This window comes from Lissotriton vulgaris, chromosome 12 (genome assembly GCF_964263255.1).
Source record: "Lissotriton vulgaris chromosome 12, aLisVul1.2, whole genome shotgun sequence".
Classification (NCBI taxonomy): domain Eukaryota; kingdom Metazoa; phylum Chordata; class Amphibia; order Caudata; family Salamandridae; genus Lissotriton; species Lissotriton vulgaris.
Genome location: NC_141700.1, coordinates 143,268,557 through 143,295,916, shown reverse-complemented (window position 1 = coordinate 143,295,916; position 27,360 = coordinate 143,268,557). Strand labels below are relative to the sequence as shown.

Here is a 27,360-nt window from a genome sequence, read left to right as displayed (position 1 = left end):
AAAAAAGGAATCGCAAAATTTGGGATTCCTTATTTTGCAATTGCATTTAAGGAATCGCATATTTTGCGATTCCTTAAATGCAATGTATGAAGCAAAAAAAAAAATCAAAAATGCCCTTAAGGAATCGCAAATTACCACCAACTTCTAGTTGGTGGTAAGTTGCGATTTCCTTGAAAAATGCACATTTCAGCATTTTACAAAGTGCCATGTGACGCACATACATACCCTTAGGGCATGTATGTGCACTACATGTGCACCCATACTTATTTCAGGGGTGCATCAGGGTGTCCTTTGGACACCCCTGCACCCTTGAAATTATTCTCAATTTGCGATTTGCAAATTGCGAATCGCAAATTGTGAAAAAATTCCCATTCCTTCCTATGGGCCAGGAAGCCCATAGAAATGAATGGGATAGTATTCCTTAATTAAGGAATATCAAGAAATCACAAAAAAATGCGATTTTCTTGATACATACCAATTAACGATACTGAAATAGCGATTTCTTAAAAATCGCTATTACAGAATCGCTAATTGGTATCTTGATACATATGGCCCTTAGTTATAATGACTTCTCTAATTCCTAATCACATAAAAATAGAAGAACAAAGCAGCCTTAAACTTTGAAAGAATCAACAGAAGCAGCGGTCTTGGTATCAAGGAAATCATCTTCTCAACTGCAGAAGACCCAGGCAGGTCCTTTGTTAAGATAATCCACACATCATGCATATTGACTCAGCATCACTGCTAGGAAAGGAGTATATGTTTACTCAAAACATAGGAAGAACACATTTTCCATCTTAAAAGGTAGCATCACTCGGGAGGGCGCGCGACGCGGCAAACAAGATGGCCGCTCCCCCTTGAGCTCCGCGATTTCGGCGGCGCTTTTCACACGAAGGGACCGCTTCTGGGCTGCATTTCTTGCCGAAAACGGCTGATCTGTGCGTCGGAACTGCCCCCCCACAACTGGGTATGTTTCTGTACGCCGCCTTCATTTTTTTGAGGCTATAATTTGCATAAATGTTTTTTCCTCGGAAACAGCCGCCATTTTGTTTTTTTTTCATCATCGTTTTTTGGTGAAAATATTTTTTTTTCTCTCCAATGATTCTATTTTTCTACCTGCTGATGCTTCTTGTCTCCTGCTGTGCTCCTTCAATTTTGCAGTGCTTCCACGATTATTTGACATCTAATATGTCGTTCTGAATCCTTTTTACTTCTCCTCAGCTTGCTGGACCTCTGCTGCAGTTTTTTCTTTCCTCAACTTTTGACTTGTCTGTGCGCAGTTGCTTTTCTGCTTCCTCCGCACTCATAATTTCTTCATTTTTGCGCTCTGTTGATATCCAGCTTGACTCTGCTTGTCCATTTTTCACAGTTTCTGTGTTTTTCTTCAGAGGATTTTGCAGCCTTCCACCATATTCCGTCACTCCTTCTTTACCTCAAGCTGTTCCTCTCTCAGGCTTTTACATCATGGAGCACAGATACACCTCTAAGACCTCTAATGTGGCTACCGCTACACGCAAAGACGTTGTTCCTGCGGGCAAACGCCTCAAGAAGGACCCACCATCTCCCTCCAAATCTCCTCTTCCCGTTACCCTTGAGGATTTAATGGAGGAACTCAAATTAATCCGCCCTTTCATAGCGGACACCACTGCTACATTGCAAAGGCTGGACGATAAGTGGTCCAACCTTGATAAACGTGTCACTGAAGTTGAACAGAAAATCAGTGACGCACAAGATGTTGTTGCCATGGTGGATACCCTCACCAAAGAGATTCAAGTCCTCAAGAAGACGTCTGAGGATTTGGAAAATCGAAATAGACGCAACAACCTTCGTATTTATGGTGTTCCGGAAAATTCTGAAGGGTCGGACATCATTCTATTCCTGAAGACACAAGTTTTACCGATTCTTGGCCTGCCGAAACATGTGGATGCCAATATTCAACGAGCGCACCGTCTGGGTCCCAAAACATCTTCCACTTCATCGAAACCTCGTGGTATCATCGCCTATTTTCTCCTCTACTCTGACCTTATGACTATCCTTCACTCAGCTAAACAACACAAGCAACTGATATGGTCCAGCCATAAAACTTTTTTTCTCTCAGGATGTCTCCAAACAGACAGCGGCGCGTCGTAAGGAATTCCTGGATCTGCGGCCTACACTTCGAACCATGAACGCCAGATACGGCTTGATTCATCCCTGTTTTTTCAAGGTTACATACAAGGAACGGTCCTACAGTTTTGAAGACCCGGCTGACCTCCGCAGATTCATCCACTCCCACAGAGAGGACTCCATGGAACAAAGCGGCTCCTAACTTTTTTTTTTCTTTTATTGTTTCCTTTCTGTGTTTCTTTTATTGTCTGTTATGGCTTGTTGTTTCTCCTCACATCACCTCACCTTTTTTTTTTTTTATTTCTTAGGTGCGTTTCCTGATGTTTCGAAAGTCCTCCTCTGAATTGTTTTGTTTTTTCGTACGTCTCCGTCATCCCAGTATGCTGTTTTTTCCTGCATATCTGTTTGGTAAGTCTCCTTCACTTGTTCTTATGTCGTACTCAGTCCCAGGTTCTCCGTGCATTTTTTCCTCTCTCCTTCGGTTCTTTCTCTTTCGTTCTTTGGACTGTGTTTTCGACTTATTCCCTTCTTTTTGGTCGTCTTTTATTGCTGTTCCCGCTCTCACCTCATTGTTTTTCTCTGTTACATGTTCTGTATGGCTAGAACCACCTTGGTTCTTTTTGCCGTCCTTCTTTTTGCTGTCTTCTTTTGGGTTGCTTTTGGCTTCCTCTTTCCTCCTTCTTGCTTCACTTTCTTCTCCTTCCCTTTCCTTTTTTACCCTATTCGGCTTTTTCAACTTTATTCACCCTACTTTGCTCCTCTCATCCTTTCTTTTGGCACTGTGATGTTAGTCATTCCTTCCCTTTCTCCTCCATTTTTATCTCTTCTCTTCTTCTCATCTCACCTTCCTATGATGGCCTTGCTCCTTTTTCCTTTTATTCTCTCTACTTGGGCTCCTCTATTACTTCCGTCGTTCTTCTTTTTACTTCATCTAGCTAGTTTCCATCTCTCCTTGACATTTTCTCCATATATTCTCTCGTTTTACCTGTATTACTCTCTCTTTTTACTTTCCTTTAATCTCCTCTTATGAAAAGTTTCCGACTCATTTCCTGGAATGTTAAGGGTCTTCGTAACCCTATCAAAAAACAACGTGTTTTATCTCATCTTGCTCGTTTAAAATGTCAAATTGCCTTTTTACAAGAAACACATCTTTCTACTCAAGAGTTATCGATGTTACGTAGACAATGGGTTGGGGATGTTTTTTGCTCTCCTGCTATTAATCGCAAAAATGGTGTTGTTATTTTATTTCATAAAGCGTTGTCTGTTCAAATTCTAAATGAAACTATTGACACTAATGGCAGGTGGCTGCTCCTTGATTGCATTGTTAATGATGTTCATCTCTCTCTCTGTAATGTCTATGGTCCGAATGGCTTTGATTCTTCCTTATGGAATGATTTCTCCTCCCTTCTCTCTTCTAATGCTAATGAAGATTTGATTGTTGGGGGAGATTGTAATCAATTGATGGACCCTTTTTTGGACCGCAAATCACAAGCTCGCTACATTCCCAACAAAATGCAAAAGTCCTTCCACAAAGCCATCTCCTCCAGAGGCCTTATAGATTCATGGAGGTTGTCCCACCCTGACTCTCTGGACTTTTCCTTTTTTTCTCCTGTGCATAATTCCCTCTCCCGTATTGATTATATTTTTCTCTCCCACCATGCTTTCCAATTTATGACCAACTCAGAAATAGGCTCTATCCTCATCTCAGATCATGCCCCAGTTATTTTAGATATGGATTACCCCTCTCCCACGCCTCAGGCCCGCAGATGGCGCTTTAACAACTCCCTTTTACTTGATCCCACTTTCATTGAACACTTTTCATGGATGACTTTTTCACTACCAACTTGCACTCCACCTCTGACTTTCACTTTCTTTGGGATGCTTTCAAGGCCACTGCTCGGGGTTGTATTATTGACTTTGTCTCACGTAAAAAAAAGAAAGCACTATCCCAGGCTTCCTCCTATCTAAAACGCATTAAAGAACTAGAGCATCTTTATTACACTTCTAACTCTCCTGATTCTCTGTCCTCTCTCATTTCCGCTAAACTGCAATTTAATAAACATTCCTGGGAATCGGCCTCCAATCAGCTTCTTCAATTTAATGCGAAGATATATGGTGGTCGCAATAAAGCTGGTAGGGCTCTGGCAAATTATCTCAAAATTAAAAAACAGAAATCGAAAATAGTCTCGGTTAATGATTCACAAGGCTCGCTCCAGTCTTCTGATGCCAAAATTTTGGATTGCTTTGTTCAATTTTATTCTTCTTTTTATACTCCTGAGTCTTCCACCTCTGCAGAGCAATTAGACTCTTTCTTTAACTCTGTCCCTAAATCTTCCAATCCTTTGTTGGATTTCTCTTCTCTTGATGCCCCGCTTTCAGAAAAGGAAATTCTTGCTGCTCTCTCTCTTCTCCCCAAAGATAAGACACCTGGCCCTGATGGCTTTACTGTTCGTTTCTTTCTCCAATTTAAATCTATCTTGATTCCTCATTTTCTTCAGTTAATTAACCATTTTCTCCCCTCTGGTGAATCTAAAGGTTCTTTTTCGCAGGCTATGCTTGTTCTTCTCCCCAAGAAAGATAAGGACCCTTCCCTATGTAAAAATTACCGACCCATCTCCCTCATTAATACTGATTGTAAATTGTATGCGAAAATTCTGGCTTTACGGATTAATTCCATTGTCCCTGATTTGGTCAACATTCATCAATCCGGCTTTGTTAAGGGAAGATCCATTACAGACAATTCTAGAACCCTTCTTAATATCATTCATCTTTCTGCTAAAATGGACAATCCCTTGGCTGCCATTACTCTAGATGCAGAGAAGGCATTTGACCGTGTCAACTGGGATTTTATGTTTGGCGCCCATCGATGGCACGGTTTCAGTCCCACTTTTCTTAAATTTGTTCGGTTGCTTTATTCTGCTCCTTCCACTTCTATATGGATTAATGGTATGCAATCTGATTATTTTCCCCTTCATAGAGGAACCAGACAAGGCTGTCCACTTTCCCCCCTTCTCTTTATTCTGGCACTCGAACCCTTCCTTGAGAAAATTCGACAATCCCCTTCCTATTCTGGCTTTCTTTATAAAGATGTTGAGATTAAGTTTACTGCTTATGCAGACGATATTTTGCTTTACATTTCTAACCCTGTTGTTGCCCTTCCCGCTTTCTTTTCTTTATTACATGATTATTCCTCTGTTTCTGGATATAAATTAAATATTGATAAAACTGAAGTCCTTCCCCTCAATAAATTCTGTCTTCCTCACATGTTTCAGGGTTCTGGTTTCCAATGGAACTCTGGCTCTATCAAATGTCTTGGCGTTTTATATGCTAACACTATTAGAGAAACTATCAAAATTAATCACTCCGATATCCTTAAAAAGCTCTCTTCTCTAATAGAACGTTGGTCCCCTCTTTTTCTTTCCTGGTGGGGTCGTCTCTCCACTATTAAAATGATGCTCCTTCCTATTGTGAACTTCTGTCTCTCCATGCTTCCTATCTCTCTCCCCCATTTCTTTTTTAAGTCTATCAATAGTCTTTTTTCCAAATTCCTGTGGAATAAGCGTAAGGCTAGAGTCTCTCTCCTCCGTCTTCAACAACCTAAACATCTTGGTGGTGTCAACTTCCCCAATATCTCACGCTTTCATTCTGCTTTTACTCTCAAGCAAATTTGGCCTTTTCTTGATACCTCGTCTCCTCCTACTACGGCTTGGAGCTCTCTGGAATTGGCTCAACTTCACCCCTTCTCCTTCCTTACTGCCTCCAATCTCACTCAACCACCTCCTAAACTACTTTATCCTATTTTCAAACACTCCAAAGCTTTAACACTCGCCCTTTTTCATTCATTCTCTGTACCATCTACTCTTCATATGAATACCCCACTTTGGTATAATAAATCTCTTAAATTACGCAACCGTGCGCTCTTTTGGAAGGAATGGATTGACAAAGGAATTCTCACTTACCGCCATCTTATTTCTGACAATTCCTTATTAACCTTTCCAGCACTTCGTGACTCCTTCGGTATCTCTAACAAATACTGCATACACTTTCATGAACTTCTACCCAAACTATCCACTGTTATCCTACACAACACTCCTTCATCCTCTTCACCTCCCCTCCTTGCCTCTCCACCTAACTTTCAGGTTCCCCTTAAGGCCTCTGCTATTTATAAATTACTTTCTCCCTCACTTATTGACAGGCCTAAAACTAATCTTGAACTTATCTGGGAATCAGACCTCAATCAAACTTTCCCCTCACTTACCTGGGACTCTATTTGGTCCAAACTTCATTCCACCTCTCGTTCCGCTAGTACCACACAAACCCTTTATTTTTTTTTATAATAGATTATTTTATACTCCCTGTGACTTGTTTAAATTTAAATTGTTAGACACTAAGAAGTGTTGGTCCTGTTCATGCACTCCTGGTGACTTTGTTCACATGTTTTTTCTTTGTCCTAACGTCCAACTTATGTGGTCCCACATTTGGTCTACACTTAATAAGATTTTATCTACTAATGTTCCCTTTGTTATTTCTTCTGTATTCCTGGGTGGTTTGGCCCCAGTTTGGGATGTCCCACTCCATACTCGTAAATTTATTGATCTTTGCATAGCTATCGCTTTTCAAATTATAACAACTAATTGAAAGACACTACAAACGTGGTTTATAATGCTTGGTGGAATTTGCTCTGCCATCATCATAGACTAGATCGTGCATGTGCTTCTTCTATTCCATTGTTGATAAAACGTGATTTACTTTGGTCCCCTTTAACAGACTTTTTATCTAAAAGTGCCTCTTGATCTCATGTTATTGTTATATTTAGTATTACTGTTATTATTATTACTGTGAACTTCTCTGTATTTCATACCTCTTTATTTCTCTTACCATATATTTTTCTATTGCTGTTCCCCTTCCATTCCCCCATTTTCCCCTTTCTTCCCTCTTTCTTTCTCTCTTCCTTCCCCACAAAATGAAAAGTTATAAAAGCATTTTTTCTTTGTATAGCGTTTTCCCCTTTTGGGGCCTTTCTTGTTTATTGGCACATTATTCTCCACAATTATTTTAATTCCTATTGCTCTTTATTTGTGCTGTTGTACTGATGTTTTACATTGTTTTCTTCAACTCAATAAAGCTTTTCAAACTTGAAAAGGTAGCATCACTCTGCCATGCTGGCAGGTTCTCTACATATCTCTTTTCGATACCTGCTGGAGAGGAGAGACAATGTATTGTTGAGTACATTGTCTGTAGCATGGGCTCCATATCTCGCAATGCCATAAATGTATTGGTAAGTATTTTTGATGGGCTTTTGTAACTGTGAACCATTCACTAATGCATTTATATAAACATCCAAAGGCTGCGAAAATGTCTGACACGCAGAACTGCCGTTGGTCCTGGTTAGGAGGCTATAAGCGTGTACAGAACTTTGCCCCTTCAGGCCAAGATAAGTTTCTCATAACAAACATATAACATAATTCTTTTCAAATTCAGAATCATTTCATAGGTTCATGGCCTTTCAAAATACAAGCTTAACTCATTTTCAAATGATGAAAAGGGTTGACCTTCTGACATAAAAGTATTTGTGCCTAAAGCTCCCAAAGACGTTAAGTCTTACGTTGGGCAGTTGGGTATTCTCAGGTGAGGAACCCGGCCTAGCCAAGTTAGATCGATTCATTCAAGTGAGTCATTGAATAATTGTTGATGTGTTACAAAAATTTTCAGCTTGTTCCTTTCTGGAGTGTATTTTAATACGCCTATTGGTATTTCAGTTATCCAGTATCTCCTTTTTATAAAGGCTTTCATACAGAAAAGCAAAAGAATAACAATAACTTCGGTAAGTTTGATGCGATCGAATCGCTGCTGGATACTGAGGACTATAAGTCCATACACCTAGTTTCAACTCCTGCTCTGCTACAGCTAACAAGTTAATTCTACAGTGCCTCATCTAGATACTGGTGGGCAGTCCGCCAGTTAACCAGTCAACCAGTCCACCAGGGGTGTAGAAGTCATGACCTTTACCACCCTGGCGGAAGATCGCAAGCCGTATTTAGAAATCCCCATCTGGTTGGCGGAGATCTCTGTGCTGTAAAGGGAGTCACTGCCGGCACTGTGGTTCCCTTTACACAGCTGAGTGTTTGCTGAGTGGATACCATGTTTAAAGTGCCTGCTTGGCAAACCTTTTTGTGCAGAGGAAAGAAACTCCCAAACTCCTTGTGTTGTGACTTGTCTTGGCTACTATGCATCCTCCACAGTTCTATGTTCCCTGCTGCTCAGCCAGCCTGTGAGGTCATTGGAATGTTGATGAGTGTTTGTGCTGGGAGAGAGTCATTGATGAGAGTGGGCTGACCAGCAAGGATGCCAAATAAACCTATAACCATTAACACTGAGGATCCATCTTTATTAACAACACTTGTGACGAAGATAGGATTCAATCCTTGTTTCAATAAATTTAAATTAAGCAGGCGGTGAGTAACTAGCAGCGCAACAGAAGTGGCCAGTGTGTAAGTCATGTAGGATACCGTCATTAGCACTAAACTGTTTGACAAGTGGCTGCAGCGCGTGAGATTGTGCAATGTATAAGTAGAATGGTTTCAAGAGTATTACCTCATTTTACAGGCCGTTGGTATGCCAGGGCTTATGTGGTATTTGAAAGTGCCAAATATTTCAAGCACGCTACCAGCCATTCTATTAGTCTCTGGCAGGTTCTGAGTATTATTGTGTCGTGCCACGCTTCCTCATGTACTGGAACTTGAATACGTGTATCTGGAGAGGTAGAATACTGACTTACAGGTAGTGTGTCAACGGTCTCATTAATATGACGTGGAGTGTTTACCAAGGAAGCCCTAATTCATGAGAGAATGATGCTTGACTATGCATCAGCATGCCTGGGAACACGCAGAAGGCCACTCAGAGTGATGTGTGATATAAAACAGGAAAATTAGAGCACATATGTTCTGCAGTTCAACGCCAAATTGGCATAGGCAACACTAAAAATGGAAGCACATCTAGCGGCATGCAGGGGTATTCTGAAGGGTCAATCTGCACTGTGGAAAGAGGTAAACTTGCATGCGGGTGCTGTGAAGTTTTGGCATTTTGTTCGGGTGTGTAGTCACTTCCCATACACGTGAGTTTGGGGTTTGGGTGATAATGTTTATTTATTTATGTTGTCAAGTTGTGGTGATGTTATATTGAGTATGCAGATTTTTTTTATGTTCAATTTATGTGGGTAATGCCATGCGGAGTCTGTTTGCAAGGCTGTGCTAATATAGGCCTTAGTATGTTTTCAATGCTGCGTGAGATGTTTAAGCTATTGCAAAATGCTATGCTGGTCCTTTTTGTGTGACCGTGTTTCGAGTACTTACCCCTGGTTCTGTTGTTGGGTACAGTGGAGGGGGTGGGGATTGTTGGTCCTTAAGTGAGACCGTGTTTCAGTAAAGGTGATCCATGGTCCTGTGGTGAGACCGTGTTTGAGTATCCTATGTCATGATGTGAGGATGAAAGGGTTGACATGATGTGAGGGGAACGTGCCATTGGTTTCCCCAGTGTATGAGCAGGAGAGGGTATGAAAAAGTCCCTGGTCCTGAATGAGGAGTTGCTGCAGCAGCAGGTTCAAGAAGTTCCTGGTCCTGCCATGAGTTTCTAAGTGGATGCAGTAGAGGGTTTTGAAGTCCCTGGTCCTGCTATGAAGTTTGAATTAGTTCCCTGGTCCTGCAACACATTGCATACATTGCAGTAGACGGTGTGGGTCCCGTAAAAGAATGTGGTTGAGGAGAACGTATAGTGATTTCCCCAATGTATGAGCGGTCAAGGGTGTGGTTAAGTCCCTGGTCCTGCCATGCATTTTATGTGGGTGCAGTAGAGGGTATGAGAGGTCCCTGGTCCTGCCATGCGCCCTACTTGGTTGAAGTAGAGGGTATGAGAGGTTCCTGGTCCTGCCATGCATGCTGTAGAGGGTATGAGAGGTCCCTGGTCCTGCCATGCATGCTGTAGAGGGTATGAGAGGTCCCTGGCCCTGCCATGTGTTTTACGTGGGTGCAGTAGAGGGTATGAGAGGTCCCTGGTTCTGCCGTGCATGCTGTAGAGGGTATGAGAGGTCCCTGGTTCTGCCGTGCACGCTGTAGACGGTATGAGAGGTCCCTGGTTCTGCCGTGCATGCTGTAGAGGGTATGGGAGGTCCCTGGTCCTGCCATGCAAGCTGTAGGGGCAATGAGAGGTCCCTGGTCCTGCCATGCATGCTGTAGAGGGAATGAGAGGTCCCTGCTCCTGCGATGCATGCTGTAGACGGTATGAGAGGCCCCTGGTCCTGCCATGCATGCTGTAGGGGCAATGAGAGGTCCCTGGTCCTGCCATGCATGTTGTAGAGGGTATGAGAGGTCCCTGGTCCTGCGATGCATGCTGTAGACGGTATGAGAGGTCCCTGGTCCTGCCATGCATGCTGTAGGGGCAATGAGAGGTCCCTGGTCCTGCCATGCATGTTGTAGAGGGTATGAGAGGTCCCTGGTCCTGCGATGCATGCTGTAGACGGTATGAGAGGTCCCTGGTCCTGCCATGCATGCTGTAGGGGCAATGAGAGGTCCCTGGTCCTGCCATGCATTCTGTAGACGGTATGAGAGGTCCCTGGTCCTGCCATGCATGCTGTAGGGGCAATGAGAGGTCCCTGGTCCTGCCATGCATGCTGTAGAGGGTAAGAGTGGGCTCTGGTCCTGCCATGCATGTTATATGGGTGCAGTAGAGGGTATGAGAGGTCCCTGGGCCTGCCATGCATGCTTTAGAGAGCATGATAGGTCCCTGGTTCCTGCCATGCATGCTGTAGAAGGTAAGAGAGGGCTCAGGTCCTACAATGCATGCTGTAGAGGGCATGAGAGGTCCCTGACCCTGCTATGCATGCTGTAGAGAGTATGCGAGGTCCCTGCCATGCATTCGGTAGATGGTATGAGAGGTCCCTGGTCCTGCCATGTGTTTTAAATGGGTGCAGTAGAGAGTATGAGAGGTCTATGGAACTGCCATGCATGCTATAGAGGGCATGATAGGTCCCTGATCCTGCCATGCATGCTGGAGAGGGTATGAGAGGTCCCTGGCCCTGCCATGCATTCGGTAGATGGTATGAGAGGTCCCTGGCCCTGCCATGCATGCTGTAGAGGGTATGAGAGGTTCCTGGTCCTGCCATGCATTTTATGTGGGTGCGGTAGAGGGTATGAGAGTCCCCTAGTCCCACCATGCATGCTGTAGAGGGTATAAGAGGTCCCTGGTCCTGCCATGTGTTTTAAGTGGGTGCAGTAGAGGGTATGAGAGGTCCCTGGTTCTGCCGTGCATGCTGTAGAAGGTATGAGAGGTCCCTGGTTCTGCCGTGCATGCTGTAGAAGGTATGAGAGGTCCCTGGTCCTGCCGTGCATGCTGTAGAGGGTATGAGAGGTCCCTGGTCCTGCCATGCATTCTGTAGACGGTATGAGAGGTCCCTGGTTCTGCCGTGCATGCTGTAGAGGGTATGAGAGGTCCCTGGTCCTGCCATGCATGCTGTAGAGGGTATGAGAGGTCCCTGGTCCTGCCATGCATGTTGTAGGGGCAATGAGAGGTCCCTGGTCCTGCCATGCATGCTGTAGAGGGTATGAGAGGTCCCTGGCCCTGCGATGCATGCTGTAGAGGGTATGAGAGGTCCCTGGTCCTGCGATGCATGCTGTAGAGGGTATGAGAGGTCCCTGGTCCTGCGATGCATGCTGTAGAAGGTATGAGAGGTCCCTTGTCCTGCCATGCATGCTGTAGAGGGTATGAGAGGTCCCTGGTCCTGCGATGCATGCTGTAGAGGGTATGAGAGGTCCCTGGTCCTGCCATGCATGCTGTAGAGGGTACGAGAGGTCCCTGGTCCTGCCATGCAAGTTGTAGGGGCAATGAGAGGTCCCTGGTCCTGCCATGCATGCTGTAGACGGCATGAGAGGTCCCTGGTCCTGCCATGCATGCTGTAGGGGCAATGAGAGGTCCCTGGTCCTGCCATGCATGCTGTAGAGGGTATGAGAGGTCCCTGGTCCTGCGATGCATGCTGTAGACGGTATGAGAGGTCCCTGGTCCTGCCATGCATGCTGTAGGGGCAATGAGAGGTCCCTGGTCCTGCCATGCATGCTGTAGAGGGTATGAGAGGTCCCTGGTCCTGCGATGCATGCTGTAGAGGGTATGAGAGGTCCCTGGCCCTGCCATTCATGCTGTAGAGGGTAAGAGAGGGCTCTGGTCCTGCCATGCATTCTGTAGACGGTATGAGAGGTTCCTGGTCCTGCCATGCATGCTGTAGGGGCAATGAGAGGTCCCTGGTCCTGCCATGCATGCTGTAGAGGGAATGAGAGGTCCCTGGTCCTGCGATGCATGCTGTAGACGGTATGAGAGGTCCCTGGTTCTGCCATGCATGCTGTAGAGGGTATGGGAGGTCCCTGGTCCTGCCATGCAAGCTGTAGGGGCAATGAGAGATCCCTGGTCCTGCCATGCATGCTGTAGAGGGAATGAGAGGTCCCTGGTCCTGCGATGCATGCTGTAGACGGTATGAGAGGTCCCTGGTCCTGCCATGCATGCTGTAGGGGCAATGAGAGGTCCCTGGTCCTGCCATGCATGCTGTAGAGGGTATGAGAGGTCCCTGGTCCTGCGATGCATGCTGTAGACGGTATGAGAGGTCCCTGGTCCTGCCATGCATGCTGTAGGGGCAATGAGAGGTCCCTGGTCCTGCCGTGCATGCTGTAGAGGGTATGAGAGGTCCCTGGTCCTGCCATGCATGCTGTAGGGGCAATGAGAGGTCCCTGGTCCTGCCATGCATTCTGTAGACGGTATGAGAGGTCCCTGGTCCTGCCATGCATGCTGTAGGGGCAATGAGAGGCCCCTGGTCCTGCCATGCATTCTGTAGAGGGTAAGAGAGGGCTCTGGTCCTGCCATGCATGTTATATGGGTGCAGTAGAGGGTATGAGAGGTCCCTGGGCCTGCCATGCATGCTTTAGAGAGCATGATAGGCCCCTGGTTCCTGCCATGCATGCTGTAGAAGGTAAGAGAGGGCTCAGGTCCTACAATGCATGCTGTAGAGGGCATGAGAGGTCCCTGACCCTGCTATGCATGCCGTAGAGAGTATGCGAGGTCCCTGCCATGCATTCAGTAGATGGTATCAGGGGTCCCTGGTCCTGCCATGTGTTTTAAATGGGCGCAGTAGAGAGTATGAGAGGTCTATGGAACTGCCATGCATGCTATAGAGGGCATGATAGGTCCCTGATCCTGCCATGCATGCTGTAGAGGGTATGAGAGGTCCCTGGCCCTGCCATGCATTCGGTAGATGGTATGAGAGGTCCCTGGCCCTGCCATGCATGCTGTAGAGGGTATGAGAGGTTCCTGGTCCTGCCATGCATTTTATGTGGGTGCGGTAGAGGGTATGAGAGTCCCCTAGTCCCACCATGCATGCTGTAGAGGGTATAAGAGGTCCCTGGTCCTGCCATGTGTTTTAAGTGGGTGCAGTAGAGGGTATGAGAGGTCCCTGGTTCTGCCGTGCATGCTGTAGAAGGTATGAGAGGTCCCTGGTTCTGCCGTGCATGCTGTAGAAGGTATGAGAGGTCCCTGGTCCTGCCATGCATGCTGTAGAGGGTATGAGAGGTCCCTGGTCCTGCCATGCATTCTGTAGACGGTATGAGAGGTCCCTGGTTCTGCCGTGCATGCTGTAGAGGGTATGAGAGGTCCCTGGTTCCTGCCATGCATGCTGTAGAGGGTATGAGAGGTCCCTGGTCCAGTCATGCATGTTGTAGGGGCAATGAGAGGTCCCTGGTCCTGCCATGCATGCTGTAGAGGGTATGAGAGGTCCCTGGTCCTGCGATGCATGCTGTAGAGGGTATGAGAGGTCCCTGGTCCTGCGATGCATGCTGTAGAGGGTATGAGAGGTCCCTGGCCCTGCCATGCATGCTGTAGAGGGTATGAGAGGTCCCTGGTCCTGCGATGCATGCTGTAGAGGGTATGAGAGGTCCCTGGTCCTGCCATGCATGCTGTAGAGGGTATGAGAGGTCCCTGGTCCTGCCATGCAAGTTGTAGGGGCAATGAGAGGTCCCTGGTCCTGCCATGCATGCTCTAGAGGGTATGAGAGGTCCCTGGTCCTGCGATGCATGCTGTAGAGGGTATGAGAGGTCCCTGGTCCTGCCATGCATGCTGTAGAGGGTATGAGAGGTCCCTGGTCCTGCCATGCAAGTTGTAGGGGCAATGAGAGGTCCCTGGTCCTGCCATGCATGCTGTAGAGGGTATGAGAGGTCCCTGGTCCTGCCATGCAAGCTGTAGGGGCAATGAGAGGTCCCTGGTCCTGCCATGCATGCTGTAGATGGAATGAGAGGTCCCTGGTCCTGCGATGCATGCTGTAGACGGTATGAGAGGTCCCTGGTCCTGCCATGCATGCTGTAGGGGCAATGAGAGGTCCCTGGTCCTGCCATGCATGCTGTAGAGGGTATGAGAGGTCCCTGGTCCTGCGATGCATGCTGTAGACGGTATGAGAGGTCCCTGGTCCTGCCATGCATGCTGTAGGGGCAATGAGAGGTCCCTGGTCCTGCCATGCATGCTGTAGAGGGTATGAGAGGTCCCTGGTCCTGCCATGCATGCTGTAGGGGCAATGAGAGGTCCCTGGTCCTGCGATGCATTCTGTAGAGGGCATGAGAGGTCCCTGGTCCTGCGATGCATGCTGTAGAGGGTATGAGAGGTCCCTGGTCCTGCCATGCATGCTGTAGAGGGTATGAGAGGTCCCTGGCCCTGCCATGCATGCTGTAGAGGGTAAGAGAGGTCCCTGGTCCTGCGATGCATGCTGTAGAGGGTAAGAGAGGGCTCTGGTCCTGCCATGCATGTTATATGGGTGCAGTAGAGGGTATGAGAGGTCCCTGGGCCTGCCATGCATGCTTTAGAGAGCATGATAGGTCCCTGGTTCCTGCCATGCATGTTGTAGAAGGTAAAAGAGGGCTTAGGTCCTACAATGCATGCTGTAGAGGGTAAGATAAGTCCCTGGCCCTGCTATGCATGCTGTAGAGAGTATGCGAGGTCCCTGCCATGCATTCGGTAGATGGTATGAGAGGTCCCTGGTCCTGCCATGTGTTTTAAATGGGTGCAGTAGAGAGTATGAGAGGTCCCTGGCCCTGCCATGCATGTTGTAGAGGATATGAGAGGTCCCTGGCCCTGCCATGCATGTTGTAGAGGATATGAGAGATCCCTGGCCCTGCCATGCATGTTGTAGAGGGCATGAGAAGTCCCCAGTCCTGCCATGTGTTTTATGTGGGTGCAGTAGAGGATATGATAAAACCCTGGTCCTGCCATGCATGCTGCAGAAGGTATGAGAGGTCCTGGGTCCTGCCATGCATGCTGTAGGGAGTGTGACAGTTCCCTGGTCCTGCCATGCATGCTGTAGAAGGCATGAGAAGTTCCTAGTCCTGCCACGCGTTTACATGCAAATGTTGTGTGTCCTTCCTAAGGGGTTGAGGGCGTACTGTGTGCGGTAGAGGCAAATTGGTTTTACCTGTTCATGTTTTTCTTTATCTAATGTTAATTCAACTTTAAATCGGATGTTTCTAGGTTGAAAGGCTGTATCAACCTGTGTGCATTTGATGTAAACATTACATATACATCACTGGAGTAGAAGCATTACCCTTGAGGCAAGGAATGAATTCAGGGCATACTTATGGTAGGATCAGTCGGCTACAACACACAACTTCACAACCTGACAGTTGTTTCATATTGTATTTTTGTTCTGGTTTCTGGCTCGCATCATCTATTCCACTCTATACCCAATCCTTTTGCAGAAACCGGAGGCTGACTATGCATTTTTATGTTGCTCACAAGAGCGCACGCCTTTGCTGGACTCGTGTGAGCCCAGATTACAACACACCTTTAGTACAGGACGGCTCCTGTCCCCTCACCACCCTATTAATAGACATCTTCAAATACATGTTTTCCTAAAACAAATACAATGTGGTAGTCAGGAGTACACAAGTCTACTTTTGGACAGATTTTGTAAGAAAAGCTGTGCATCGTAATTCCTAACCTGTGTTCTCACTGTTGAGTCGCTTTTGTTAGAAATCAGCCCTGCAGAACAGTATAGTAAATTCCCAGATTATTAGGGTTGTCTCTCTAGCCAAGAGGCTCTGTAAGATTCAGAATATCTGACCTTTATTCAACATGTTTGGAATTATTTTAAACTCGCAGGGGCCTATTCACAGGCGGCATTTCATAGTATGTTTAGTAGTACTACAATAACACTTCCAAAGCACTTCTAAATGCTACTCACAAACATAAGAGAAAACATCTTCACCCCACCTCTAGTAATTTGTAAATGGGCCCTTTTATTTTTTTTGTTTCTAGGTACATAAAAAAGCTGTTCCCCAAGGCAATCCATTGAAATGTTTACATCATCTGGGTAGAATTGCCATGTGTTAAATGCCGGAACACATAAATTAAAAGCTGAAAGGTTACCAATTATCTTTTAAAGCTTGTGAGCCAAAGTACCACTTTTTTCAATTTGTTGCATAGCTCAGCATCAACTACAGATATATATATTAAGCACCAAGAATATCATAGCCAACATATTAAAAAAACTAAATATTGTGGACATAAACATATATTTGCAGGCAGATATGTACCAGTCTTGCCTCCGCTTCTGTGATATATATATTGTCAAGGTACATATAGCTAGAGTTATGTCTGATAATACCATACTGTGGATTCTCTGTTACTATAGTTACATACTGCCTTGTGACTATTGCAGTGCATCATTATACATTCTAGAATTGAGTTAGGACAGTTAGTTGGAAACTACTTGTTGTGTGGATGTACCCTCCAGATCCTTACGTTCTAAGGGAACAGGCTTGCTTAAAACCACACGCCCAAAAAAAGCCAGACTTGGTGGCAGCTCCTTTCGCACTCTTGCAGCCAAGGAGTGGAACACTCTCCCCATGAATATTAGACAGGAAAAAAGCGAAACATCTTTTAGGAAACTTCTTAAAACGCATCTCTTCATCAGCTAATTTCACTGGTTGCTGCCTGTTCTTCTTCTGCCCAAGTAATACTCTCTCCTAAGCGCGGGGACACGCCCGGAGGCGTCACCAGGCGCTTTATAAACTCCTATAATAAATAATAATAATAATAATTGTCCTTAATAGACGCATATCTACATCTACTACTTGAGAAGAGCATCTTTACATTTTGGTGACAAGGACGGGACACGAACCTGAAGAAAAATATTCTGTAATAGAAAAAGAAATGCTAGCCACTGTATGGTCTATGGAAAAATTCAGACAATTTGTTTGGGGTACTAGGTTTACTCTTCGTACAGCCACAAACCTTTACTCAAAGTATTAACCTTAGAGGGTATACTCAAAGCCACCCCAAGAATTGCAAAAATGAATCTGAAGTTATTGGACTTTACATATGATGTTGAATACTTACTGAAGTAAACAGGTACACAGGATGCAGGAGAAGTACTTTATTCAGTACCAAGGAAACAGCTTAAACAACCACTTGCAGGCAAGGCTCAGGAGAGAAGAATAACTACCACATAGAGAATGTGGAATGCCCAAGGAAAACATAACAATTCTAAAGTGATGTCAGGTGATGTCATCTAAAAGCAGTACTACACATCTAAAGGGGATACTACACACCTCCCCCCCCTTAAAAAAAAACAAAAAAAAACAAAAAAAAAAAACTAGTGAACAAAATCGCGTAACTTAACAGGAGTTGATTTAACACGAGAACTCCTCCTTAGGGGCACATCAGAAGATTGTACATTGTGATTGGGAACAACAGTGTCAGCACAATGCAAAGAAGAAACTTGTCCAGAAGAGACTGAAACATTAGGGGAAGAAACAACAGTGTTGGGAACAAAAACATCATTGTTTCTCGAGGAAATTTGAACATCACTACAAAAAGTGTCCAAAAGAGCAGGGTGGCAGTCATCAGCGGAGTAGCGGTTATCACCAGGAGAGATTAAAGGAGGATTTGAAGAAGGTAGAGAATTCATCTGCACATTGGGTGCTCTACACAAAGAAACTCTGCGAAAGTTCCACACTTTACCACCATCCACTCTGACAGCTTTACTAAAAACTTCAGTAACCCTACAAGGATCTGACCATTTGTTCCACCTGGAACCACAAGATTTCCCAAACTTGACTCGCACCAAGTCGCCAACCTTGATGCCAGGTCTAGAAACAACAGGACAAGTGGGAGTACGTCTCATCTTTTCTTGATATTTCAACACCTTATTTTTAACCAAGGAGGGGTCAACACTAGACATAGGAGGAATTTTTAATTTCATCCACCAGGGTAACAATTTAGAACCAGGTTTACGACCCTTTAACAGCTCAAAAGGGGAAAAACCCGTAACGGAGTTAGGGGAAGTGCGATACGAGAGGAGAGAAGCACGAAGGGTCTTCCTCCAATCTAATTTACTTTTGATAGCTAGTTGTATCGACTCTTTGATGACCCTGTTAAAGCGCTCCGTTTGACCATTGGCTTGAGGGTTGTAATTAGACACCCTTTTATGCACAACTCCACACCTGTCAAGAAAGGATAAAAACTCGCTACTAATGAATTGCGGACCGTTGTCTGATACCAGCTCAGCTGGAATTCCCTCCCTGCAGAAAATTTCATCAAGAAATTCAACAACTTGAGAAGAACCAATCTTGTCTACAACCTTTATCTCCGGCCACTTGGAGAAGTAGTCAATTAAAACTAAAATAAAAACAGATCTATTGTCGGACAAATCCAAGGGACCAACAATATCAATTCCAAGCTTTTTCCAAGGACACATGGAGTACTCATAAGTGAAATATCAGATTTGGCAGCCAAAGGTTTAACAGTTTTGTCACTACTGGCGCAAGGAGAACATGAGGTAACCCATTTGTCTACCATTCTATCGATGCCAGGCCACCAGTAAAATTCACGGATACGTCTCTTAGTGTTAGACATCCCCATGTGACCCTCATGCGCCATAGAAATTATTTTTTCACGTAAAGCAGAGGGGGGAACTATCTTGTCGCCCCTGGTTACAAAACCCTGATCAAACATGAGTTCCTCTTTTATTTTACTAAACGACAAAACATCGCCAGAAAGTTTCCTTTCTTCAGGCCATCCTTGCTTCAGGAAATCCACCACATTGGACAGGGAAATATCTTGAGCCATAGCATCCCTCCAAGCAGACTCGGAGATTATACTAGACGTGACATTACACTTAGCATCATTTACATCATCAACGGTTAAAATCACATCAACATCTCGAGGAGAGGTTGTGGCATCCAAGGAAACACAAGGCAATCTGGACATGCAATCGGCATGGACATTTAAACGACCAGGTACGTATTCTACAACGCATTGAAACTCTTGTAGCTTGGCAGCCAGGCGTGCTAAACGTGCTGTCAAAGTACGGCCACCACCAGCAGCTAACATGCTTATCAACGGTTTATGGTCAGTTCGCAAACGGAACCTTGTTCCCCAGATAAATTGCCTGAAGTGCTCGACTGCCCAAGTGCAAGCCAAAAGTTCCTTTTCTATGGTGGAATAATTAAATTCTGCGCCACGAAGGGTACGAGAGGCATAAGAAACAACATATTCTTCACCAAAACTTTTTTGCATCAGTACGGAACCAAGGCCAACATTGCTTGCATCCACGCACACAATGCATTCTCTACCCAAATCAAAGGGCCTCAAAAAGGGGGCATTGAGGATTTCTTTCTTAAGCAACTCAAAGGCATTCTGTTGTTCATCTTTCCAAATGAATTTTGCATCTTTTTTCAATAACAATCTTAAAACATGAACTTTAGAGGCATAATCTGAAACAAATTTGCTATAAAATTCCGTAAGCCCCAGAAAAGACACCAATTGTTCTTTGTTACTAGGAGCTGAGGCCTTAGTTATGCTCAGGACATGATTGAGTTTGGGTTTGATGCCTTGAGCAGAAATTTCATGCCCCAAATATTCCACAGTGCTGCGCCTAAATTTACATTTTGAAAACTTCAAAGTCAAACCTTTTTCTTTAACAGCCATTAGTACTTTATCAAGATTCCTATCATGATCTTCAATATCTTTTCCATATATCAAGATGTCATCTTGGAAGGCTATGGCATTGTCACAGCCCTCCAACACCTCTTTCATAAGACGTTGGAATACAGAAGCTGCACTAGCTAGACCAAAAGGCATGCGACGGAACTGGAACATGCCCTCAGGTGTAATGAAAGTGGTGAGGAACTTAGAATCCTCATGGAGTAAAACTTGGTGATAAGCACTCGCTAAGTCTAAGGTTGAGAAAATGCAAGCACCAGAAAGAGTAGAAATTAGTTCATGGATGTTAGGTAACGGATGTCTATCCACCCAAATTTCACTGTTCACACTGCGAAGGTCGACACATAAGCGAAGTTCGCCATTGCTTTTAATTGACAAAACTACTGGGGAAACCCAGGGGGAAGATTTGGTTGGTTCAATGATACCTCGAGTCACTAGATCCAATAAAATGGTTTTTAACTTGTCACGATAGGCATGGGGTACATTCCTAACTCTATGTCGGACTGGTGTTGCATTTTCCTTTAATATAATTTTATGTTTAAAATTTACAAATTCACCCAAAGTATCTGAAAAAATTTCTGGGAACTTGTTTTTGACTTGAACAGTAAATTCGTCCTCAGCAGGAGGTACTATGTACACAGGTGGAGAAGCATTGGGATCTAGTTTAATCCCCAGCTCGTGTTGATGTGGCCAACTAAGAATAGAAGCACCTTTAGATGCTACATAAACTTTCCCTTTGATGGAATTATGTTTAAATTTTATATCTGCCCACATATATCCTAGCAAATTGATTTTCCGACTAGTATATCCACCAGGAGAAATATCCGATGGAAGCAGAGGAGACGAATTCCAGTGTCTGTTAAAAATATCACTGCCAATTATACTATACCAAGCACAAGAGTCTATAAGCATAGTGATTTCTATACCATTAATCAATATTTTGTCCTTGGGAAAACCTTTACATTTAGAGTCACCAACACACAACAAAGTGTTGATTTCCTGAATTTCTTCGTAATCCCCATAATCGGATTCAGATAATAAGTTCACCTTTTGTGGAGACCTGCACATTTTACTAAAATGTCCAGACTTTTTACATTTAATACAAATCTTATTCCACGCCGGACAACCTTTATAATTGCCGACGTGATCATTCGCACCGCACCTATAACAAATAATAGGATTTCTCTTGTTAGTAAATTTATTGTCTCTTGAAAAATATTCTTTTCTAGTTTGGGTGAAAGGAAGTTTCCTTTGATTATGGACCTCTTTTACTAAGGCAACTTCTGGGATTATTGCTTTGCTCTTAACATCATGACTTCTGATCTCACTGACAAAAAGTTCAGATTGTTCAATCCCTTTAGCTATATTTAACACAGCATTTAGGGAAGACTCAGTTCCCATCCATAAGCGTTCCTGTATTTTCTTGCTTTTGGTCTTCATCTTTATTTGGTCTCTTAATACCTGCTCAAAATTAATTGTCTCAAAAGCGCAAGAACCAGCTAAGGTTCGTAATGCAGCTACATAGTTTTCAATTGACTCATCGTCTTTCTGTGCTCTGGAATAAAATTTAAATCTTTCCATGACAATATTTATTTTCCTACCAAATCTAGACGCTAACTGTTTTACGACAATCTCAAAAATATTAAAATCACCTGCTGCATCAATGGGGGGTAAGTTTTCCAACTCTTTAAGGCCAGCGCCACCTAAACAATTTTTTAAAAGGGCCAATTTTCTTTTGGGAGAACATCCGTCTTCCTCCACTACATCCACATAAGCTAAGAACGTGGGATACCAGACATCCCATTCAACTTTGGGATCCCCAGCAGAAGGCAAAAAATGGGAAGGAGAAGCAATATTATTTGACATTTCTACTCAAGAAAAGGTTCAAAGGTATTATAAAGCTGGAGAGAGGAGAAAAAATGAATCAATAATGGTTACAGTTAAACATTCTTAATGCAATAAAGCGATGTTGAAAATAATAAATTAACAAAATAAAGGTAGTAACCGTAGTCAATTGTGTTTCTTGAGAGAAGTTTTCTGCAGGCAGCAAAATGAAAAAAAAAAACGATGATACAGCAGTTCATTAAAAGTAGATGTACGTTGTACAGTTTAAAATCAGAGAAAAAAAATAAATATTTAGTAGTCCCAAACAACGTGTGCAGCGCTAAATATACACGAAGTGAAGTAGAAACAAAAATAATTAAATAAGATGGCAGCTACGTGACGCTTTGACCTTTGCGTGTACAATACGTGGGGTTAGTGCGTTTGATAGCGTCATGTAGAATGTTGACGTTGAGCAGTGACAAAGAACAGACACGCAGCAGAAATCCAGTCGTCAGCGCGAACTTGAAGCTCCACGCGAACGCTGAGGCTCGCAGATGCACACGCGGCAGAATGTCAGGTCAGGTTTAAAAGTAAACAAGTCGTGTGCTGCAATTTCCTCAATGACCCCAAATACGCCGAAAATAACACAGCGCAGGATAATAAGGTAGTCAAATGAAATAGGAAATGGCAAGTCAAAACACGCAGCAACACGGAGACATGCCAAACGTAGAAATGGCAATCAATAACAGGAAACACGTCGCTGTACACTGCCGCAGGTGCGATCAAAGCACTAGATTAAATTACTGCCGCTGGTGCCATCATTTTACACGTAAACAAGGGAAAAAAAAATAGAAAAGAAATACCTTTGAAAATGCGTGAACGCTGTTCCTTGGTTTCTTTTTTTTAAAAAAAATAATACTTCTTCCATTAGGCAGAGAGTGAGTCCTTCTTCATGGTATCCCAATCGTCGCCAGTTTATGAAGTAAACAGGTACACAGGATGCAGGAGAAGTACTTTATTCAGTACCAAGGAAACAGCTTAAACAACCACTTGCAGGCAAGGCTCAGGAGAGAAGAATAACTACCACATAGAGAATGTGGAATGCACAAGGAAAACATAACAATTCTAAAGTGATGTCAGGTGATGTCATCTAAAAGCAGTACTACACATCTAAAGGGGATACTACACTTACCAGGGAAGAAAAACCAAGTAGTGGATTACCTTAGTAGATCACCATTACATTATGAATCTGATTCATGTCCAGATTCAGACAATTTCAATGTGGCTGTTGTGTTTTATGACATGTGTGCAATTACTAAAGAGGAATGGGACAGTGCTATGTAAAGATGCAAGTCTTATCACCAAGGGTTTGCCAAACAAAAACGATCTTCAAGGAGACATAAGGGCCATGTGGGAAATCCTGGATCAACTATCTATTGACAACTCAGGTTACATTTGTAGGTGTGAAAGAATTATTGTTCCCACTACATTACGTGCGAAAATATTAGAAATAAATCACGAAGGTCATCTTGGCATCACTAAGTTGAAATCTAGAATTAAAATGCTATATTGGTGGCCAGGAATGGACAGAGATAGTGAATACTTTGTCAGACATTGTTCCATTTGTGCTGATGCAGACAAATACCAAAGAGTACTTAGACCTACACTTGGTACCAGAGTAATTCCTGATTGTCCATGGGAAAATCTCAGTATCGATTGGTTAGGCCCTATTGAGGATGATGAAGGGAACAATAAACACATTTTAGTAGTCATTGATGATTCTTCCAAATGGCCTGAAATTGAAATTATTGAAAATTTTGATAGTAAACATGTCATCAATTTTTGGGAAAGTTTATTCTTACGGGAAGGAATTCCCAAAGTGGTCTTAAGTGACAATGGGCCACAATTCATCTGGGAAATATACACATTTTTTAGGAAGGAATGGAATTTGCAGAAAGACTACTCCAGTTTATAATCCAGCTGGTAATGGAATTGTCGAAAAGTTCAACAGAGTTATCATGGGAAGTGTCCAAGCATCTATAAATGCAGGAACAAATTGGAAAAAAAAACTTATGAGTATACTATTGGCTTACAGGATCACTCCTACGGGCACTGGTTATAGCCCTTTCAGAATTTTAGGAGGTAGGGAACCTTTTAGTAAAGACAATGTAGCTTGGAGCACAAAGAAGATCTACAGCAAATGGTCACCGGCTTTAGTCAGATCTAATTTAAGGAAAATGCATGACACCTGCAAATTTCATTTTGATAAGACACACAATGCCAATGATATTACATTAAAGACTGGAGATTGGGTTAAAGTAAAATTATCTTCAAAAGTTGAAAAAGGCCAAAGCAAATATTCTGCACCCTTACAAGTCACTTCTCCTTACTCTAAATCTGTCAAATTAAGTGATGGAAATGTGTGGCATTACAACAGAATGGCTTTGTGTGGTGATTCTTGTTCAAAGAAAAAACTTTAAAAACCTGTTTCTTCCATGAATTGGATGTGGGATGAAGTCATGAGTTCTTCTACTACTGAATCATCCGGTTTTTCACCTACCTCCAGTCTGCAAACTACAAGAGTCATCTCTAATGATTCAACTCATATCATATCCAATGAGGCTACTCAATCTTCAGGCTGCTCCAGAAGTGTAACACGAGCTGGTAGAGCAATAAACATACCAGCAAAATACAGAAGTTATGTAATGTGAATTATATGTGTTGCAAAGAAGGGGATTGTGGTTACTTGTAACCTTTTCATTTTTTATGTTGTATTATTATTGTTATTATTATTAATTGAATTATACTTGTGTACTTATTTTAGTTTTATTTAATTTATTTATTTTCATTCAAAGAGAGGAGATGTTGTATCTCTGTTACTATAGTTACATACTGCATTGTGACTATTGCAGTGCATCATTATACATTCTAGAATTGAGTTAGGACAGTTAGTTGGAAACTACTTGTTGTGTGGATGTACCTGCTTGTCCTTAATAGACGCATATCTACATCTACTACTTGAGAAGAGCATCTTTACACATACTTACTTGTACAGACTTGCCTTGTTGATATTTGAGTTACTTGATTTTTTTTACAATGAAATGTTTGTCGCACTATATTCTGGTACTATACCTTTTTATTTAGATGTATGAGAACAGCGACATAAAAGTCCATAAAACATATTGAGAAAACATCATACAGAGTGTCAGTCAAATGCTAAGCAGAGTTACGATTGGTAAGGTCCTTTTTCATTGAACACATGAGCTTAAGGGGTTCAAAACTTTTAATAAAACAACAATCAACTCATCCCATTAGCAACCCCCCAGACTCAGCATTCACGATCCATTTTCCAAATATCGAAAAACAAAGAATTCCGGTCCTGGTTTCTAAATCTTGAGAAATCATGGCCCTTCATAAATCATCTTTTCAGAAGAAATGTACCATTCGTTGCCTTTGTACCATGTGCCTATGTATAGTGGTCTTGGACTTCTGAACTTCTGAGTCAGTCCCATCAAGCTGACATCAGTCTTCAATAAGAGAGGATCAACTTGTATCTGGGCACATCATGGTTACCCCTTATGCTCAGAATGACCAAATGTGAAGTCAGCCAGAAGACAGCTGAGAGAAGTGAACCCATCTAATTTCAGAAGCACTGAATCTTATTTAATTCCCATTTCTTGTGCAAACAAAGCTCTCTCCTCCTTCTTACAGCTAATACAGGTCAAGTCTGATATAGGTCCCTAGGAGTCTAGAGTGGTTGTAGTACCATCTCTGCAATATTATGAATTCTATCACTCCACGGGCAGCGAAAGTGGTGACTCTTTGGGATGAACAAGGGAATCCTCCCAGTTTGATGTGCCTAGTGCCCTAAGGTTGCTTTATCACATCCGTACTACGTTTTCTCCGGTTGTTCGCATATCATGCATAAGCATCTGGCACACCCTCCTGAAGATACTCCACGAGGGTCAACAAATTGTAGAACAGCCCTAGTAACAAATGATCCAGCATGTTGACCAACTACATAAGATCAGTCGCAGATGGTTGTGAACCTGTCTGCCTGAGGCACCCCCATGATCATACCCCATGTGAACGCTGTCATTAATTCAGTTGTTGTGACTCTACCCCTGTCACGCGCAGTGAGTGTAGGTCAGATGCGTTTAATATCGTTGAGCCGGTTTTGTTCTAGTTTATATTTGGCATTCATGGATAACATCTGTGCATAGGTGCGACCACACACACAGCATTCTGACAGCGGCTTCCCATCGTTGCAGCATTGCTTAATAACCTGTCGTATCATTCGTAATATTTATGATGCATGCATCGTAGTATACCTTGTCTCCAATACTGTCACTTTTAAAATGTCAATAACAATTATTATTTTTTTCAAAATCATGCATAAGCATCCTGAATGTGTTATATTTGAATGTCCAGTCAGTTCTTCTGAAAGTACGTTGGATGCCATCTGTCCAGTCAGTTCTTCTGAAAGTACGTTGGATGCCATCTGTGAAGTATAGGGTCATTTTTTTCCAATAAGTTTCTCAATACAAGTGGGCTCTTAAATCTGGTGGGGTTGGTAACAGACGTTACCGACCCCATCAGAATTATGAGACCTGTGGGAACACAGTGTGTTACACCATTCCTCAATTGCCAATCACCACATTCTGAAATGTTTATCATGTCCCATTTCCTAAACCCCCTTATTCCAAACAGCTTCCTCAACATTTTGCACACCAACAAAGGTGTCCCTCTCCCCAGACTATTATTCCAGCATAAGCTGGTCATGGCTACCTTCCAGCAACTAATCACAGTGGTTGTGAGTCCACCTACTCTTTCCAGCTTACAGGGGTTTGTACATTCTATCCAACAACACGCCTAATCCATTCCCAACCAAGAGTTCCTTTCAGTGGGGCATACATAGAGGTTCCATTGCAAGCTGTCATGTCCAAAAATAGGTTCTAAGAGTGGGAAGCAAATATCAACATTGTAGAGATATCTGCACAAAGTATGAATACAATTCTAGGTGTCTTTCTAGTCCAAAGCAACATCCTGAGTTAAGTCTTGATTGTATGGATCCAGTATGGGGTGCTTTGAAAGTTACATACAAAATTAGGGCAGGAAGACAACTTTGAACAAAAAGGCTCTCCTAAGAAGCAAAAGTGGTAACCCTCCTCCGTGACGGACATCGTCTTTCAATTAATTGAAATTAATTGACCTACACTAATAACTTCTGGTCATGAAACTCTGCCCTGCAAATCTCTAGTCCAAGGTAATGAAACTCTTCATCATACTCCAACACAATGTACCATTTTAATGACTTTGATAAAGAGTCAGCTGGAAACATTTTGTGGTAAGTTCCTCATGCTGTACGCATGGTTTAACTATGTTCTAAAATACTTGAACCAACTTGATAAA

At 43.4% G+C, this 27,360-nt stretch overlaps 1 protein-coding gene across 2 annotated transcripts in view; it reads right to left on the bottom strand.

Annotated features, from left to right (window-relative positions):
• LOC147673695 (sodium/potassium-transporting ATPase subunit alpha-2) overlaps positions 1–27,360 on the bottom strand; it is a 393,987-nt gene that overhangs the window by 111,725 nt on the left and 254,902 nt on the right. The gene's annotated exons all lie outside the window — the stretch shown is intronic.